Source organism: Mus musculus, chromosome 18 (genome assembly GCF_000001635.26).
Source record: "Mus musculus strain C57BL/6J chromosome 18, GRCm38.p6 C57BL/6J".
Taxonomy (NCBI): domain Eukaryota; kingdom Metazoa; phylum Chordata; class Mammalia; order Rodentia; family Muridae; genus Mus; species Mus musculus.
The window spans coordinates 63,693,290-63,710,618 of NC_000084.6; the positions used below are offsets into that span (position 1 = coordinate 63,693,290).

A 17,329-nucleotide genomic window follows, 5' to 3' on the forward strand; every position below is an offset into this window, starting at 1 on the left:
GAGAGAGAGGGAGAGAGAGAGAGAAAGGTATTAGAAATATTCTAGATATGTGCAAGTGAATTCAAAGTGCAGATAATAGGTAATATTTGCTTAGTACATACATCTCACTATGTATATATATCCATATATATTTATGTATATATATCCATATATATTTATGTATATATATCCATATATATTTATGTATATATATCCATATATATTTATATATATTCACGTTAGACACTGTAATGACTTTAATAGAAACTGGCAGAATTTTCCATAATCTCTGCAACTGGTCCTATAGGGATGGGCAAGCCATTAACCTCTCCAAACTTTGTCATTCTTGTCTGGGAAGTGTGTTACTATCTACTTTGCAGAATTGTGAATTATAATGATGTTCAAACCAAATATACAATACCAAGCAAACACTATTTATAAACAGTTGTAAGTTAGTCAGCTAGAGCTGTGTTAACAAAAATGCCACAGGAAAAAGTGGCTTGTACAACAGAAACATCTCATGGGTCAGCAAACTGGAAGTCCAAAAGAGTGGGAAGTGGTGGGTGCTACAGTCCTTCAAGCCGGTGGCGACAGGAACAACACTGGACACCAAGGCGGTTCACGCAATAGCTTCTTTGGGCTTTTTCCCCTACAGCTCTCTTCCCCAGCAGCAGCTTCTTCCTCCGTCCTTCTTGCAGCTTTTCTTACAACAACTTCACTTACAACAGCTTCTCTTACTACAACTAGCTTCTACTTAGGGCAAGGACTAAACAACAAAACTCCCATACTTGTGCTGACTGACCTCATCTAGCTCCACCCCACCTCAGCCAATCAGAATTCACACACGCTTCAAGCAGGAGCTCAGATCGGTCACAGATAGGCTGACAGGTCCAGATCACGAGGAACAGTCCAGCCTGGCAGGCAGCCCTCTTATGCAGCATCACTGCGCATGCTCAGGTAAGGCAGTAAACATCTTGGCCCATGCGGCCACACCTGATTCCTGCAGGTGGGAATAAATGGGACAGAGGGGTGAATGCAGGAGTGGTTTCCTAGAGTCTTTTTTTTTTATTTATATGTGACCCCCTTTGCATTCTAGCTTCACATGAGCAGTATAAGATGCTGATCTGGTCATCTTTTTTTTTAATTTTTTAAATATTATTAGCAAAGATAAAGATTGTCTTAGTTAGGGTTTTACTGCTGCAAACAGACACCATGACCAAGGCAACTCTTATAAGGACAACATTTAATTGGGGCTGGCTTACAGGTTCAGAGGTTCAGTCCATTATCATCAAGGCATGAGCATGGCAGCATCCAGGCAGGCCTGGTGCAGGCAGAGCTGAGAGTTCTACATCTTCATCTGAAGGCTGCTAGGAGAATACTGGCTTCCAGGCAGCTAAAACAAAGGTCTTAAAACCCATACTCACAGTGACACAATTCCTTCAACAAGGTTACATTGATAGAACCTAGTGGGGAAACCCCCACTCAACTCCCGATTCGGCGTGCACCCAAAAAAATCACGAAGGGCCATCTTGATGTAATTACATGAGGTTGTTTAATTATGGAGCTCAGGACGACATGCATCCCACACAGGCAATAACGGATGTCGGCCATGAGGCTCAGAAGCTAGGGGTTTTTATGGGGTAAGGTGCTTAGGGGTGTGGAATTCAGCATAGCGACACACTATTGGCTTATTCAAACATCAGCAGAAAAATTACATGTACGTGCAGGGTGTCAGAGTTCTGTGAGTTGTTGACTCAGTTTAGATAGCCCTGTTATGTCCTCACATTCCTCTTTATCTTTAAGGTTAAGCTGTTCCCAGAAATGTTTTAACTACGGGGCATACCCAGGTTTGTTTTTCTTTATTCTCAGCCCCAGGTAGCCTCTAGGCTCACAAACAACCAGCAATTTCTGAGTACTTTACATGACTTACAGGTCTCGAAATTTCATCTTTCTTTTAACATCTACTCCATCAAGGCCATACCTCCTAATAGTGCCACTCCATGGGACAAGAATATTCAAACCACCACACTGATCTTATTAAATTAAGACAGAATAGCTAATTAGGAAATAGGAGGGGTGTCTTAGGGTTTCTTCGCTGTGAAAAGACACCATAACTTACAGCCTTATAAAGGACAACATTTAATTGGGTCTTGCTTACAGTTTCAGAAGTTCAGTCCATTATTATCAAGGCATGTAGCATGGGAGTGTCTAGGAAGGCATAAGGAGCCAAGAGTTCTACATCTTGATGGAAACCCAGCGGAAGAAGACTTGCTTCTAGGCAACTAAGATGAGGTTCTCAAGACCCACCACCCCCACGGTGACACACTTTGTCCAACAAGACCACACCACCTGGGCTGGTGAGATGGCTCAGTGGGTAAGAGCACCCGACTGCTCTTCCAAAGGTCCCGAGTTCAAATCCCAGCAACCACATGGTGGCTCACAACCATCTGTAACGAGATCTGACTCCCTCTTCTGGAGTGTCTGAAAACAGCTAGTGTACTTACATATAATAAATAAATAAATCTTTAAAAAAAAAAAAAAGACCACACCACCTAATAGTACCACTCAACTCCCTAGGTCAAGCATATTCTAACCACCACAAAGAGTATGAGAAAGGGAAAACCCTTCTCTTGCTTTGTTCTGAGTTTGTCACTGGATAACACCCAGATGTTTTTAAAATAAGTAGCTAGACCATAGACCAATTAACCGAGAAACTTCACAAACCAGGTTGTTAAAAATATGTAATGACACCAACAACAAACACTGAGAAAGACCTTATGGGCACACTCCCATTTACAATATCATTCTAGACAACAAAATATCTTGAAATAAACTAACCAAGGAGATAAAAGACCTCTACAATGAAAACTACAATGCTCTGGAAAAAGAGATGGAAAAAGACATTAAGATGTGGGAAGGTAACCTGTGTTCATGGATCAGTGGAATTAAGATGTGAAAATGACCACCCTATAAAAAGTAGTTTACAGATTCAATGCAATCCCAATCAATATACCCACAAAATTCTTTATAGAAATAGAAAAGAAAATCACAAGATGCATATAAAATCAGAAAACAATCCAGATAGCTAAAGCAAATTGAGCAAAAGAAGAACACTAGGGACTTCCAGACATTAAGATAGATTGTAGAGCTACAATAACAGAAATAATCTGATACTGGCATCTTGTGCGCGCCCAACTCACCAGCAAGAACGACGCTGCAACAGGATCCTTCTGCACACGTTTATTGGGAGAGCTTGATTGCAAAGGCAAAGAGACTCCAAGCCCAGAACTGGTGCTGCTTATATAGGCCTAGGAGAGGCGTGTCTCACACCGGGATTGGTTATGCATGGGTTATGCTTACCACCTCATTTGCGTGTCTCACATCTGATTGGTTAACTTGTCTCTCATCTGATTGGTTAACTTGTCTCTCATCTGATTGGTTAATTCTCAAAACCTCATTTTGGCAAAAAAACTTTACTGCCTATGTATGCGTGGTAGGCAGCGCCACCCTGCAACAGCACATATGGCTTCCCACACTGGCACAAAGTAGAAATATAGACCAACTCAATGAAATGCCAGTCCACCCCAGTCAAAATGGCAAAAAGCAACAGCACAACTGATAACAAATGGTGGTAGGTGTTGTCTTAGGGTTTCTATTCCTGCATAAAACATCATGACCAAGAAGCAAGTTTGGGAGGAAAGGGTTTATTCAGATTACACTTCCACATTGTTGTTCATCACCAAAGGAAGTCAGGATAGGAACTCACACAGGGCAGGAACTTGGAGGCAGGAATAGATGCAGAAGGAAGTAGATACATGGAGGAATGCTGCTTACTGGCTTGCTCAACTTGCTTTCCTATAGAACCCAGGACTACCAGCCCAGGATGGCACCACCTACAAGGGGCCCTCCCACCCTTGATCACTAATTGAGGAAATCCCTTACAGTTGGATCTCATGGAGGCATTTACTCAAGGAAGGCTCCTTTCTCTGTGATAACTCCAGCCTGTGTCAAGTTGACACACAGAACCAGCCAGTTCAGGTGGAAATGCAAATGTGTGCAGCCACTCTGGAAATCAGTATGAAGGATCCTCAAAAAATGAAAACTAAATCTACCATATGATCCAGCTGTACCATTGCTTGGCATAGACTGAAAAGACTCAACGGCCAACTCCATCTACTTGCTCAACAATATTCATAGCTGTCTGGCCTACTCATACTAGCCATGACATGGAAACAGGCTAAATGTGCTTTAAAAGATGATGGGGAATGAAAATGTGGTGCACGAAAGGGCCTGAAAATCGCTGAAGGAAGGCCCCAGACTCATTTATCCAAAGACAAAGAGCGTTTATTCTGCAGAAACCTCCATCATGCAAGGATTACCATTGTTTCCAAATGGCAACACCCACAGAGACATTCTTTTATAACAGGACTGGTTAATTGCTTCTGAGATAATAGCAGACTTCTAAAACTTAGGGCACTTTCCAAGGGGTTACAGAAACCACTAACTAAAGAAGGTGTACACCACAGGACACCAGGTGCAAAACAGGAGATAAGCTATTGACTGAGTTTGTCTAAACAAAGCTTCAAGGATGGCTTATAGTCTGAACCTTTTCCATGACCCTGCAAGCTAGCAACAAATGGTGAAAATTAGGCCAGATAATTGCTCCTAGAGTATATGCACGTAGATATTCTCTGTGCTAACCTCGTATTCAATTTATGACTGAAATTATGTGCAAACTCACAGTGAGCTTTTACCATGTGAACCCACACTCTGAGAGTACTGAGAACAAAGGACAAAGAGAAGTCCCCCCCCCCGCCCCCACCCCCTACTTCAGCCTAGAGAAGCACAATTCCCTGCTGAGGCTTTACCTAGCTTCCTACTGTCTCACTTTGAGGTGCTAAGGGAAGCTGCACTTTAGGGTGATCAGCTGCAGACCTGCAGAAGCAGAGTACCTTTCACCCAGGATAGAGAGCAAATGGTCCATGGCCTAGTTTCTGAGTGGAGATAAAATGAGATATGAAAATGGACTCCTCAGGACATACATATGTACTATCCAGCTGTAAAGAAACATTCGATTTGCAGATAAATGGATGGACCTAGAAAAAACTCCACCGAGTGAGGCACCCAGACCCAGAAAGACAAAGGCCACATGTTCATTCTCATCCCCAGTTTCTAGCCCTAGTCCTCAGCTGGACAACAAGGAGCAGCCACAGGAACAAACAAGGGAAGTATCAAGAAATGGACTCGGGAGGGGAAAAGATAATACGATGTAGAAAACAACAAGGAGAGAGCTCCAATGCCTTCCAAAGGAGGGCAGTCAGTACAGAAGGAGGAGTGATAAGTAACGCCAAGAGGGGGCAGAGAGGGGGAGAGATAGAGAGATGGCTCATTGGTCAAGAACATTGACTGCTTTTTCCAGAGGCCCTAAGTTCAATCCCCAGCAAATGGTGGCTCTCAACCATCTATAATGGGATCTGATGCCCTCTTCTGGTGTGTCTGAAGACAGCGACAGTGTACTCGTATACATAAAATAAATAAATCTTAAAAAAAAAAAAGTAACACCAAGAGGATCTGATAAGGAATCACATTATTGTAAATATACCTAAAATTATACGCAATATACAAACATGTACACACACACACAGAGAGAGAGAGAGAGAGGGAGAGAGAGAGAGGGAGAGAGAGAGAGAGAGATCTTAAAGGAAGTTAAGCAACTTGGACCAACAAGTAGTAGCTCCTCACAAGAACCAAATACCAACAAGACCGCCAGCACCAGATACCAGAAACCAGTGAAGGAAGGTTTAGTCAGGGTTGTCCAAATGACTCCTGTCTTAATTTGAGTTTCATTGCTGTGAAGAGGCACCATGACCAAGGCAACTCTTATAAAGAACAACATTTAGTTGGAGCTGGCTTATAGCTTCAGAGGTTCAGCCATTATCATCATGGCAGATAACATGGCAGCAAACAGGCAGACATGGTGCCAGAGAAAGAGCTGAGCATTATATACCTTGGTCTGAAGGTGAAAGAAAGATGAAATTTCAAGACCTGTAAGTCATATAAAGTACTCAGAAATTGCTGGTTGTTTGTGAGCCTAGAGGCTGCCTGGGGCTGAGAAAAGAGAAAAACAAACCTGGGTATGCCCCATAGTTAAAACATTCCTGGGAACATCTTGATCATAAGATAAAGGGAATGTAAAGACATAACAGGGCTATCTGAACTGAGTCAACAACTCACAGAACTCTGACACCCTACACGTACATGTAATCTTTCTGTTAATGTTTGAATAAGCCAATAGTGTGTCGCTATGCTGAATTCCACACCCCTAGAGGTCTGCAAAGAAGTGAGCTAAGAGCAAAGCTTCAGCAGACTCAGGAGAGATGGATGACAAAGACTAGGACCTAGCAAAGTGGCACATGCTAGCACTTAGAAATGATCTGTAAGAAATAGGAAGCCAGAAAATTAAAAAAAGATAAGAAAAATGAAATGCTGGTCACAAAAGTCAGGAAAATTAGAAAACTTAGATAAGTACCTGGCAACAAAAGGAAAGCTTTTGGCTAAAGATCAATGTGCATACTGTTAAGAAAAAGAGCACTGGGTAAGAGACTGCCCCAACAAAAAGAAGAGGAGCCCCCACCCCCCCCCCATGACCAAACCCTTCAACTGTTCGTGGCTAAAAGTAAAGAGATAGCAAAAGGGGTGGTAACACAGAAGCTGAGTCTTTAGAAGAGACCGGTAGCCTACCTGTTGAAGCAGCTAGAAAAGAGACTATGTTTCATATTCCCCCACCAACCAGTGCAAAACAAGCTAGAAAAGTTCCTGGGCACTGCGGGCTTTTGCGAATTGTGGATTCCAGGTTTTGCTAAATTAAAGAGATAAACAGCCCTTCGTATATAAAAAATAAAGAACAATCTTGAATGGACTTGGATGCTATTAAGACTGCCCTAATGCTGTCCCCAACTTTGGGACTCCTAAATGTGACTGAGAACAAAGGTTTTGCCAAAGAGGTTCTTACTCAGAGATTGAGACCCTGGAAAAGACCTGTGGTATACTTGTAAGAAATTAGACCTGGTGACTGTAGGATGGCTTGCCTGTCTGCATATTGTGGCTTCTGGTCAAGGACGAAGATAAATTGACTCTGAGACAAAACTTGGCACATGCCCTAAAAAGTGTGGTTCAGCCCCCCTGACTGATGGCTAACGCTTTTAAAAACATTATCCAACCGTTCCCCTGACCGATAGACACGTTATCAGAGCTTTTTGTTGACTGAACGAGTGACCTTCGTTCCCCCTGCTAACCTGCCTGAGACTTCACCTACTCATCACTGTGCTGACATTCTGGCAGAATAAACTCATACTCGAAATGATCTGAAGGATCAGATCAGCCTTGGCCTGAGAGTTTGAGCTGGTACACGGATGGCAGTAGCCTCACGGTTAAAGGTAAGCAGAAAGCGGGGACAACAGTGCAGTGGTGGACAGAAAGCAAGTGATCTAGGCCAGCAGCCTCCCTGAAGGGACTTCAGCCCAGAAAGCTAAACTTGTGGCTTTGATATAAGCTCTATAAATGGTAAAAGAAAAGTCTACACTGACAGCAGGTATGCTTTTGCCACTGTACAGAGCAATATACAGACAAAGAGAGCTGTTGACAACTGCAGAAAAAGACCTAAGATGCTGTGGCTAAAAAAAAAATCAGATGGCAAATCTAACCGCCAAACAGGCATCCTAAAGAGCAATGATCCTGACAGTCTGAAGACTATCAAGTTATAGACAAATTAAGACTGGTAAAAGAAACCCTGTATAAAATAGTAGAAACTGAAAAAAGAAAACTAGTCCTCTCATGAGAAGACAGACCTGACATCTACTGAAAAATAGACTTTACTAAGAAAAATATGTGTATGAATACCTTCTGGTTTTTGTGAACATTCTCAAGATAAATTAAAGCTATTCCCTATAAAAATGAGACTGCTCAAATAGTCATCAAGAAGATTATTAGAGAAAATTTTTCCAAGGTTCGGAGTGCCAAAAGCAATAGTGTCAGATAATGGCCCTGCCTTTGTTGCCCAGGTAAGTCAGGGTGTGGCCAAGTATTTAGAGGTCAAATGAAAATTATATTGTGTGTACAGACCTCAGAGCTCAGGACAGATAGAAAGAATAAATAAAACTCTAAACAGACCTTGACAAAATTAATCCTAGAGACTGGCACAGACTTGGCGCTTCTTCCCCTTGCCCTATTTAGAACTGAGAATACTCCCTCTTGATTCAGTTTTACTCTTTTTGAGATCCTTTATGGGGCTCCTATGCCCATCACCGTCTTAAATGATGTGTTTAAACCTATGTTGTTATAATAATGATCTGTATGCTAAGTTAAAAGGCTTGCAGGTGGTGCAGAAAGAAGTCTGGTCACAACTGGCTACAGTGAACGAGCCGGGTACCCCAAAGACATCTCACCAGTTCCAGCCAGAGATCTGATCTACGTACACCTGCGTCATGCTGAGACCCTCAAGCCTCACTAGAAGGGTCCCTGCCTAGTTCTGTTTACTATCCCTTCTTATTCTGTTTTTGTTCCCGTGTTAAAGATAGAGTAAATGCAGTATTCTCCACATAGAGATATAGACCTGTGAAATTCTAAGATTAGAAATACTTAGTAGAAGAAGAGGGGAATGAAAGAAAGATGAAATTTCAAGACCTGTAAGTCATATAAAGTACTCAGAAATTGCTGGTTGTTTGTGAGCCTAGAGGCTGCCTGGGGCTGAGAAAAGAGAAAAACAAACCTGGGTATGCCCCGTAGTTAAAACATTCCTGGGAACATCTTGACCATAAGATAAAGGGAATGTAAAGACATAACAGGGCTATCTGAACTGAGTCAACAACTCACAGAACTCTGACACCCTGCACGTACATGTAATCTTTCTGATAATGTTTGAATAAGCCAATAGTGTGTCGCTATGCTGAATTCCACACCCCTAAGCCCCTTACCCCATAAAACCCCCTAGCTTTCGAGCCTCGTGGCCGGCATTCGTTATCTCCTGTGTGGAATACATGTCGGTCCGGAGCTCCATAATTAAACGTTCTCATGTAATTACAGCAAGATGGGTCCTCATGTTTCTTTGGGTGCTCTCACACTCCCGAGACTAGAGTAGGGGTCCCCGAAAGGGGGGTCTTACAAAGGCAGTCAGAAAAAGGCTCTCTTTTGCAGGCAGTCAGGAGGAGGGTGTCCTTATGCATGAGCAGAACTTGAGCACTAGGAGACCTCAAAGCCGAACTACTCAGTGACACACTTCCTGTACCAAGGCCACATCTCCTAATAGTGCTACTTCCTATTGGGTTATACATATTCAAATCACCACAACTCCCAGGCAATATACTGTAGTTCTTGGTTACTTCTTAGGGGTTGAAGTGGGCCTGCTTTTCTGAAGAAACCACAAACCAGGACACATGACCTGGATGACTTTAGCTGGATCTGACCTATAAGCCTTTGTTCTGTGGTCTAGTACTCATAATTCCAGAAAATACTATGAAAACTATCAAGGGAAGGAATCAATTAGACAGTTCTATCCATCTTTAACACCTATGAAACATACAACTTACCATCATGGCTAGGTAGGCATAAAGGTGCAAGAAGTGGCAACCAACAGCTGTCTTAATAGAAATAAAGCCTACTCAAAAGTGGAGGAATCATGTAGGAGGTTGATCTGGTGTTGCTTGTCTTCAAATGCTACATTCTGTACCCCAAGATCTGGTTGCTCCAAGACAAGCAGATCCTCACATATACCAGCCTTTGTTATGTAACCCTTACTCTCCATGCTATTCATGATTAGTCAATAAAAATGCCTACATCCTGGGGTGGGCAGAAGAGAGGGGGCAGACCAAAGGTTCCTGGGCTTGGGCTCCCAGGCAGAAACCAGGAGGAAAGAGGAAGAAGAAGGATGGGGTTGCCATGGGGTAGATGGATCGTGAGCACACAGCCCTGAGGGCCAACCTGTTGAGTAGGAGCAGTCCAGGCAGAACATGACAAGTGACATCTTGGGGTTATTGACAGGGAAGTAGACAAAATAGCATAGAGGGTTGACATCTGCCCAGCTCTAATGCTTTAAGGCTTATTATAAATATAAAGGTTTTTATATTTTTTATTTGGTAACAATATGATCTAAGTGGGGCAACTCCCCCACCCCCAGGAATAATATTTACCACTACAAAGCCATGCCCGGTACTGGAAACCTAGCTAGTTTCCCGGGGCTGGTGGGGTCATGGATCAGTGTAATCCATCACCACATTCTAAAATCTTATCCTTACGCCCACAGGTAAGCATGACTACCACACCTCACTGGAGCTTTTCCTTACAGAAAATGGAAACGATCGCAGAAAACCACAACCGGACATAATGCAGAGATCAATGGATCATGGGGAGCCAGCCCCAGTGGATATAGCTACACCACAGCTCCTGCATCTCTGGCCAATGGAGCATTGTGGAAGAGAGGGGCATAAGGAATCTAAGAGCCTGAATGACAGATGTCTGCTGTGAAGCACTGTTCTATAAATGTCTATATAAACAAGATAGGGACAAGAGCAAAAAACAATGGATCTATTAATGTAGAAGGAGAAAAAACTTCTCAGGGTCTAACACCTAGGCAAAAACCTACCAGCAACAATTGACTTCTGGGAGAAAGAGGCTTAGCCTCTCCCAGAGATGAGCCTTTTTCCTCCTATTGGTTGTCTGATGCTGAGTTGTTGTCAGCCTCAAAATCGTATATGCAAAAATAGCAAAAATGGACTCAGTGGATTGTAAATAAATTGGATATATTTGTGCACACACAAAGTGTGCAATAAATAAAAGAAAATGAGGTTAGCAGTTTGAGATTGGAGATTCATGGAAGAAGTTTGAGGGAGGGAAACTGGGGGGGGGGCGTGCAGAGGGAGGAAAGGGCCAAGAAAGTGGTGCAATTCTACTTCAATTAAAATATTTTAAAAATAAAATATTTAATCAATTTTCACAATTAAAATATCATGTAATGAACTTATACCTTATGTCCAACTTCCTTGTGACATTTCTATGATTAAAGATCCCTTTGATCAATGTGTCTCAATGTTAATTTTCTAGTCTGTTTTTCCTCCAGCCTGCACCATGTACCAAACCAAACCAAACCAAACCAAACCAAACCAAACCAACCAACCAAACAAACCCCTCAGCTTTGAATTAAAAATGGAATATATTGGCCTAAAATCTAAGTTTAGTTATAGATTAAGCAGCTTCAAGCCCTACAACTGCATATACAACCTCACCTGAGGTACTGGGGTATGCTCCTCTTTGAATACCTGTCTCTTTCCCAAGTGTGTCTTTTCAATCAATCAATAAATTCACCAACTTTGCTTCACCCTGAATCACCCTTACATCACTTTTGTGGCATCCTTGAGGACTGGGTACACCTGAGTAGAGACCTCCTCAAGCTTTGGTAAGGAGTCCTCAGGCATTGAGCTGTAGTTTATGCTGCCAATAACAAGAACAGGATCTTGACTTTTGACCTCACTTAACATAAGGATCTTTAATGAGCCTTAAGTCTCATTTTCAAAAACAGTGAAACCGTACTGGGATTCAGGGCTTCAATGTAATGAATTCTGGTGTTGGGAGGCATCCAGTTCAGTTCAGAAGAGATGGATTAATATTATTTCTACCTGTCCTTCCACAGCTTAGGAATGAAGCTCCGGGTTTGTACCTAAATACTGCACACACACACACACCACACCACACCACACTTTAACTGTCCTTCCAGGTCACAGAAAGCATCTAAAACAAGACCTCTAAGGAGGTTTCTAAGACACACTGTGAAAAGAACTATAAGAATCAGATCTGAGAAGGCAGTTTAATGTTCATTTTGTGTGTGTGTGCTCTTCCATCTATATTTGCAATCTTTCTCTATCCTGACCTTTGTCCCAGGAAGATGATGTTCATGGCCTGCATCAAGTTCCCTCCATAGAGCTTATTGGATATCAGAAAATGATGAGATCTAGATACACTATTCCTTCTTGCTCTGTTGCCACAGGTTACGACACCGCCAGAGTTTGCAGCTTAGGCCATACCATTTTCTAATTCATGCCCTTCACTTTCCTTGCCTCATCATAGCTAGGAATTGGTATCACTCCTGGCTGTTAACAGTACCCAGGTACCATGTGAGAACCACTGGCCTGGACACCCGGCCTCCTGCGTGGACACCTGGCCTGCTGATAGGCACCTGTGCAAATGTGCCTAGGTGAGAGAATAATGAGCTGGGCATCTCCCATTCCCACTCCCATTCCCACTCCCATTCCCATTCGAGGCTGTCTGGTAACTAGAGTGTCGACAGGTAGCTATAGGACAAGGAGGGGCTTGGACAGTGTGATTCCTTAAAGGGCTTCTTATGCTTCTAGAATGAACCACTCATAGCTACTTAAGCACGTACACCATTGGTGAGCCTTAATACTATAGCTGATCAGCCACACTCAAAGACTTCACTTTCTTAATGTAAATAGAGGTCTTTTAGCTTTAGAAATCATTGCTAATTTCTCTTCCCCTGTTAACACATCCCCCGAGCCTAAATGTATGCTAGACTCAGTCCCTTCAAAGTAAATGTTTTCTATTTGCCATTTAGTGGCTAATATGTCACTTTTTTTTTTTTAAGCCAAGATCATCGTTTTTTTACACTCCTAAACTCTACAGTGGAAAAGGCAAATACTTCTCCACTGCTGGTGGGAATGCAAACTTGTACAACCACTTTGGAAGTCAATATGGCTGTTTCTCAGAAAATTGGGAATCAGTCTACCTCAAGACCCAGATATACTGGGCATGTATCTGTAAAAGTAGCTTTTATTCACCTGATGTAATTGTCATCTCTGAGGCTTACTGCCTTGCTTTGTTAACCTAGGCCTAGAGCTGGAAGCTCCTAGCCTTTGTACAATCTAATATAGGTCTATAATGTTCTCAGCCTCTGAGACTTACTGTTGAGCACACTCACCCTTTCTAGTTCTTTCTGTGCTCTAGTTGGTTGGTCAACCCAGCTGTTCTGGCTCAAAATTCCTCTCTATGCTGACTGGTCCAAACTGGCTTCTTTCAGCTTCCAACTGAGTTGCTCTGTTTGGCTTCATACTAACTTTGACTGTATGTTTCAGTATTCTGGCTCCTTCTTATCCTCTGGCTCGTTCACCTGTGTCTACCTTGTTCTCTCTCTCTCTGCAAACTGTCTAGAACTGGTCTGGTAAAACTGCCTTCTTTTTCTGCACTGCCCCTTCTTAAGTAGCTTCCCTTCCCTTTCTCATATCCTATTCTATCAAATCTTTCTCTGATTCATTACTTTGCCACTCAATTATACATCAAAATTATACTTTCAAACCCTGATGTTTCTTTCTACAAATTAACTTTACTTTCATTGTTTGGAATTAAAGGTGTTACTAAGAGTGTGTCTGTATTCTAGTCAGAGTAGCTATGTTGCTGGATTAAAATTCCTCTACATATACCCAAAGGACATTTCATCCTGTCACAAGGACACTTTCTCAACTATGTTCATAGCAGCTTTATTCATAATAGCCAGGAACTGGAAACAACCTAGATGTCCCTCAATTGAAGAGTGGATAAAGAAAATATGGTACATTTACACAGTGGGGTATTACTCGGCTGTTAAAAACAAAAATATCATGAAATTTGCAGACAAACTGATAGAACTAGGAAACAAAATCATCTTGAGTGAGATAACCCAGACACAGAAAGACAAACATGGTATGTCCTCAATTATAAGAGGATATTAGCTATAAAGAAAAAGACAATCATGCTATGGTTCATGGACCCAGAGAGGTTAAGTAACAAGGAGGGCTTAGTTGGAGAAGCAAGGAACTCCCTGGGAAGGGCAAGTAGAATAAATATTGCTGGTGGACTGGGTGGGTAGGGTTGGGAACAGGAGAAATCAGGTAGTGTGTGGGGGATACTTAGAGAAACAAATGGAATTGGGAGACAGTTGGAAACCCACTACAATGGAAACTGCATAAAATCTATGAGAGTAACCCTGGCAAAGACCTCTAGTAATGGGGAGCACACACAGAGCCTGAATGGACCATTTTCTGTAACCAGGCAAGGCCTCAAGGGGATGGATTAGGACACTAACCCAGCCACAAAACCTTCAACCTACAGTTTGTACTGCCTGTATAGTGTTCTGGGACTAGAGTCTAGCAGAATTATCATCAAAGAGACCAGAGAGACTCCATCCAGCAACTTATGGGAACAGATGCAATGTCCTACAGCCAAACATTAGGTGGAGTTTGTGAGTCCTTTGGAGGAGTGGGAGGAAGGATTGGAGGAACCAGAGGGGTCCGGGACGCTGAGAGAACATGGGAATATGGCCCACAGAATCAACAGACTGGGGCTCATGGGGTCTTGCCAAGATCAGGGAATCTGTAGGGGTCTAACCAAGGTCCTCTGCACACAAATTATGGCTGAGTAGTTTGTTGTCCTTGTGGAAATTTTAGCAGTGGGAGTAGAGATGGGGGCTGTCCCTGACTCTTATACCTGTGGGACCCTTTTCCTCCTATTGGGTTGCCTTGTCCAGTTTCCATGTGGCTGTTTGTACCTGGCCTTAGTGTAACTTGTTATGCAGTGATTGGTTGATGTTAGTGGGAGGCTGCTCTTTTCTGAGGAGAAAGACTGGGGTGAGGGAAGGGAGGGGAAGCTACACCCTGGGTGTAATATGAGAGAGAGAGAGAGAGAGAGAGAGAGAGAGAGGGAGAGAGAGAGAGAGAAAACCTAAAATAAGTTGGCCTCGTCTTTAAAAAAAAGTTCATTTGCCTTAGCAATTAGGGACATGCAAATCAAAACAACTTTGAGATTTCATCTTACCTCAATCAGAACGTCATAGATCAACAAAACAACTGACAACAAATGCTGGAGGAGATGTGGGAGAAAGAGAAGGTAAGATTGGTGGGCTGGCTCTGCAGTCATCACAGCCTTTAATACAGAAGACCTGAATATTTTCCTAGGGCGTGTGTGTGTGTGTGTGTGTGTGTGTGTGTGTGTGTGCTTGCTGTGGAGGCGCTTCCTTAGATGCTTGTCCTGCTGACCAGAAGCAAACAGTATAATTTCCTGCCACCTGAACCCATACTTCGGGGCGAAATGTAAACTTTTATCACCCTGATCCAGGAAAGACCTGATTTTCTAGGCTCACCGTTCCATCCTTGTATGTTTTCCGTCACTCTACACAAGAATTGGAATCAAGAACGCAGTCTAGACCAGACTGAAGAGTAGATAACATGGCGACTGCGTCCTTATAGCGGGCTCCAGTCGCCATAGTAACCAGACCACGCCTGCCTGGACTGGGCGAGTTGAGAAACCCTGAGCGTTTTCCACCCTGGCTCTCTTTTGCGACAGTTGCAGCGGCGTCACGGCAGTTGAGGCCGGTGTCAGCCGATTTACGGCAATTGAGGCCGGTGTCAGCTGATTTACTGCAGCAGCAGCGGCGGTGGCTCCTTGCAACCAGGCAGGGTGAGGGCGGCTACATCGGCGTGGGGTCCCTCGGGGTCGCCCACCCGGGCTTTGCCTCGCTGGTCCTCCTCGCCTACACCTCCTCCTTTGCCTTCTTTGCGGGGGCGCCCACAGCATCCCCTACAGACATGATTATCGCCTGAGGTGAAGATTTGACAGGTAGGAGCGCTTTGGAGCCTCCTTGTGAAAACCCAGCTTTAGAGCTTAGCCTTGGAAGGCAGGGGTTAAAGGTCAAGGGTCACGAGCCCTCCCTAGCTGGAGACCTTCCAGCTGTCAGATTGTTCTGGTTGGCTGCTGCTGTTTGGTGCTTCAGCTTCAAACCACCTCCAGGAGGCTGGCTTGCTTTCTTTCTTTCTTTCTTTCTTTCTTTCTTTCTTTCTTTCTTTCTTTGAAGCATGGGATCCATCAGGGTCCCTTTGGGGTCCCTAGCCTGGTGACATTTGCTGCTTCTGGAGAGTGGCCCTAGGTGCGAGTGCTTTGCACACACGGATTATCTATTTGCTTGCAGGGTCAGGTGACTAGTGATGACCGTGGGTATTTATTGGTTCTTGCACTGGGGCCCCTATGATCGCGGACTTCCCTTTCCCTCTTGGTACTAGTCTTTAGTTGGTATTACTGGCTAAGGGGGCGACAATGTTAGAGGCTCATCTTTGAATTGCCACTTGGCTGCTCTCTTTTAGGCTTTGCTCTGACAGGATGCCTGCTATTCTTCTAACTAGTGGATCCTGGCATTCTGAAATTATGCTCGCAGCCAGAGCTGTCTATCCAGCCTTCGATTTTAAAATTGTATTGTTTTTATTCCACCTGCAATGTCTGCACCTTAGGTCCTGTGCAGAATTCTGTGGTTTGTATATTCTGGAACTCTTTCTGCTTCAGGTGCATCACAGACTAAATACATGTTTTCTTGCTGCTGACTTTAGTGCTTAGTCAGTACCAGCTATATATTTCTTTTATTGTAATATTTCTCATGGGACAAAAACTGGAATTCCTTTCTTTTCTCCCCTTCCTTTCTTCCTTCCTTCCTTCCTTCCTTCCTTCCTTTCTTTCTTTCTTTCTATTTTCTCCGTAAGAGGTTGCCTCTCCTTGTATAACTTTGGCTATCCTAGAACATGCTGAGAACACATCCTAGTACAGGCTGGCTTCAAACTCAACGAGGAAGCCTGTCTCTGCTTCCTGAGTATTGAGATCAAAGGTGTGTGTTACCACAATGATTCTTTTCAATGACATTTATTTCTTAGAGGACTTTCTTCACAAGATTACAATGATCAAATACTATATGAAAGAAATTGAGCTGTTGGTATTTTGTTGCATAAAATTTCTAGCACTTTAGAGGTTAATGTAATACCGGTCTGTGAGACATGTAAAAGCCACGTGTTTCCTGAGTATAAAATATTCATATATTTTCTGAAGCTTTGCTAGATTATGTTGTAGAATAAGCTGGAGCGGTACATACTTTAGCAGGGTAGTTCTTGGGGGTGCTCATATCCTGTGGCTGCACTGGCGATTAGTGGTACTCAGGACCCCATCCCTTTTTCCAGACTATTATATATAAACTTAAACCTCAACTTACAATGAATTTGAGCTTTAATTTATTTTGTGTGTGGTGCTGGGATTGAACCCAGCGCTTCACACATGCTAGGCAAATGCTCTACCACCAAGCTCAGTCCCCAACCCTGAATTTGGGCATTTTCTGATAAGCATTTTTATCTTATTTTGGTTTTTCTTTTTGTAAAATTTGGCTATTCATCTATTTACCCACTTTGATTTTGTAGTTCCTGTCTTGGTCTGTTGCTGATAGCGGAGATGCACAGATTTATTTATTTATTTATTTTTAACTGTGAAGTAGGTTGTTTTTGCT

The 17,329-nt window shown here is 43.0% G+C and overlaps 1 protein-coding gene and 2 long non-coding RNA genes across 5 annotated transcripts in view; 2 read left to right on the forward strand and 1 right to left on the reverse strand.

Moving 5' to 3' along the window:
* Positions 1–392: 392 nt before the first annotated feature.
* Gm41754 (predicted gene, 41754) lies at positions 393–15,284 on the reverse strand. The gene is made up of 2 exons (NR_166730.1): positions 15,155–15,284; positions 393–979 (listed from the first exon to the last, which is right to left on the reverse strand). It is a non-coding gene; the product is annotated as a predicted gene, 41754 (long non-coding RNA).
* On the forward strand, positions 7,331–11,065 carry Gm41753. Its single transcript, XR_877482.2, has 2 exons — positions 7,331–7,415; positions 10,277–11,065. It is a non-coding gene; the product is annotated as a predicted gene, 41753 (long non-coding RNA).
* Wdr7 (WD repeat domain 7) overlaps positions 15,209–17,329 on the forward strand; it is a 281,263-nt gene continuing 279,142 nt past the window's right edge. For 2 of the 3 annotated variants that reach the window (NM_001014981.1, NM_001360837.1), the window contains exon 1: positions 15,406–15,630. The gene's annotated coding sequence lies outside the window, so the exon portion shown is untranslated. Of the gene's footprint in view, positions 15,631–17,329 lie in introns of all 3 variants that reach the window. The other variant, XM_006525478.4, reaches the window with a different exon arrangement.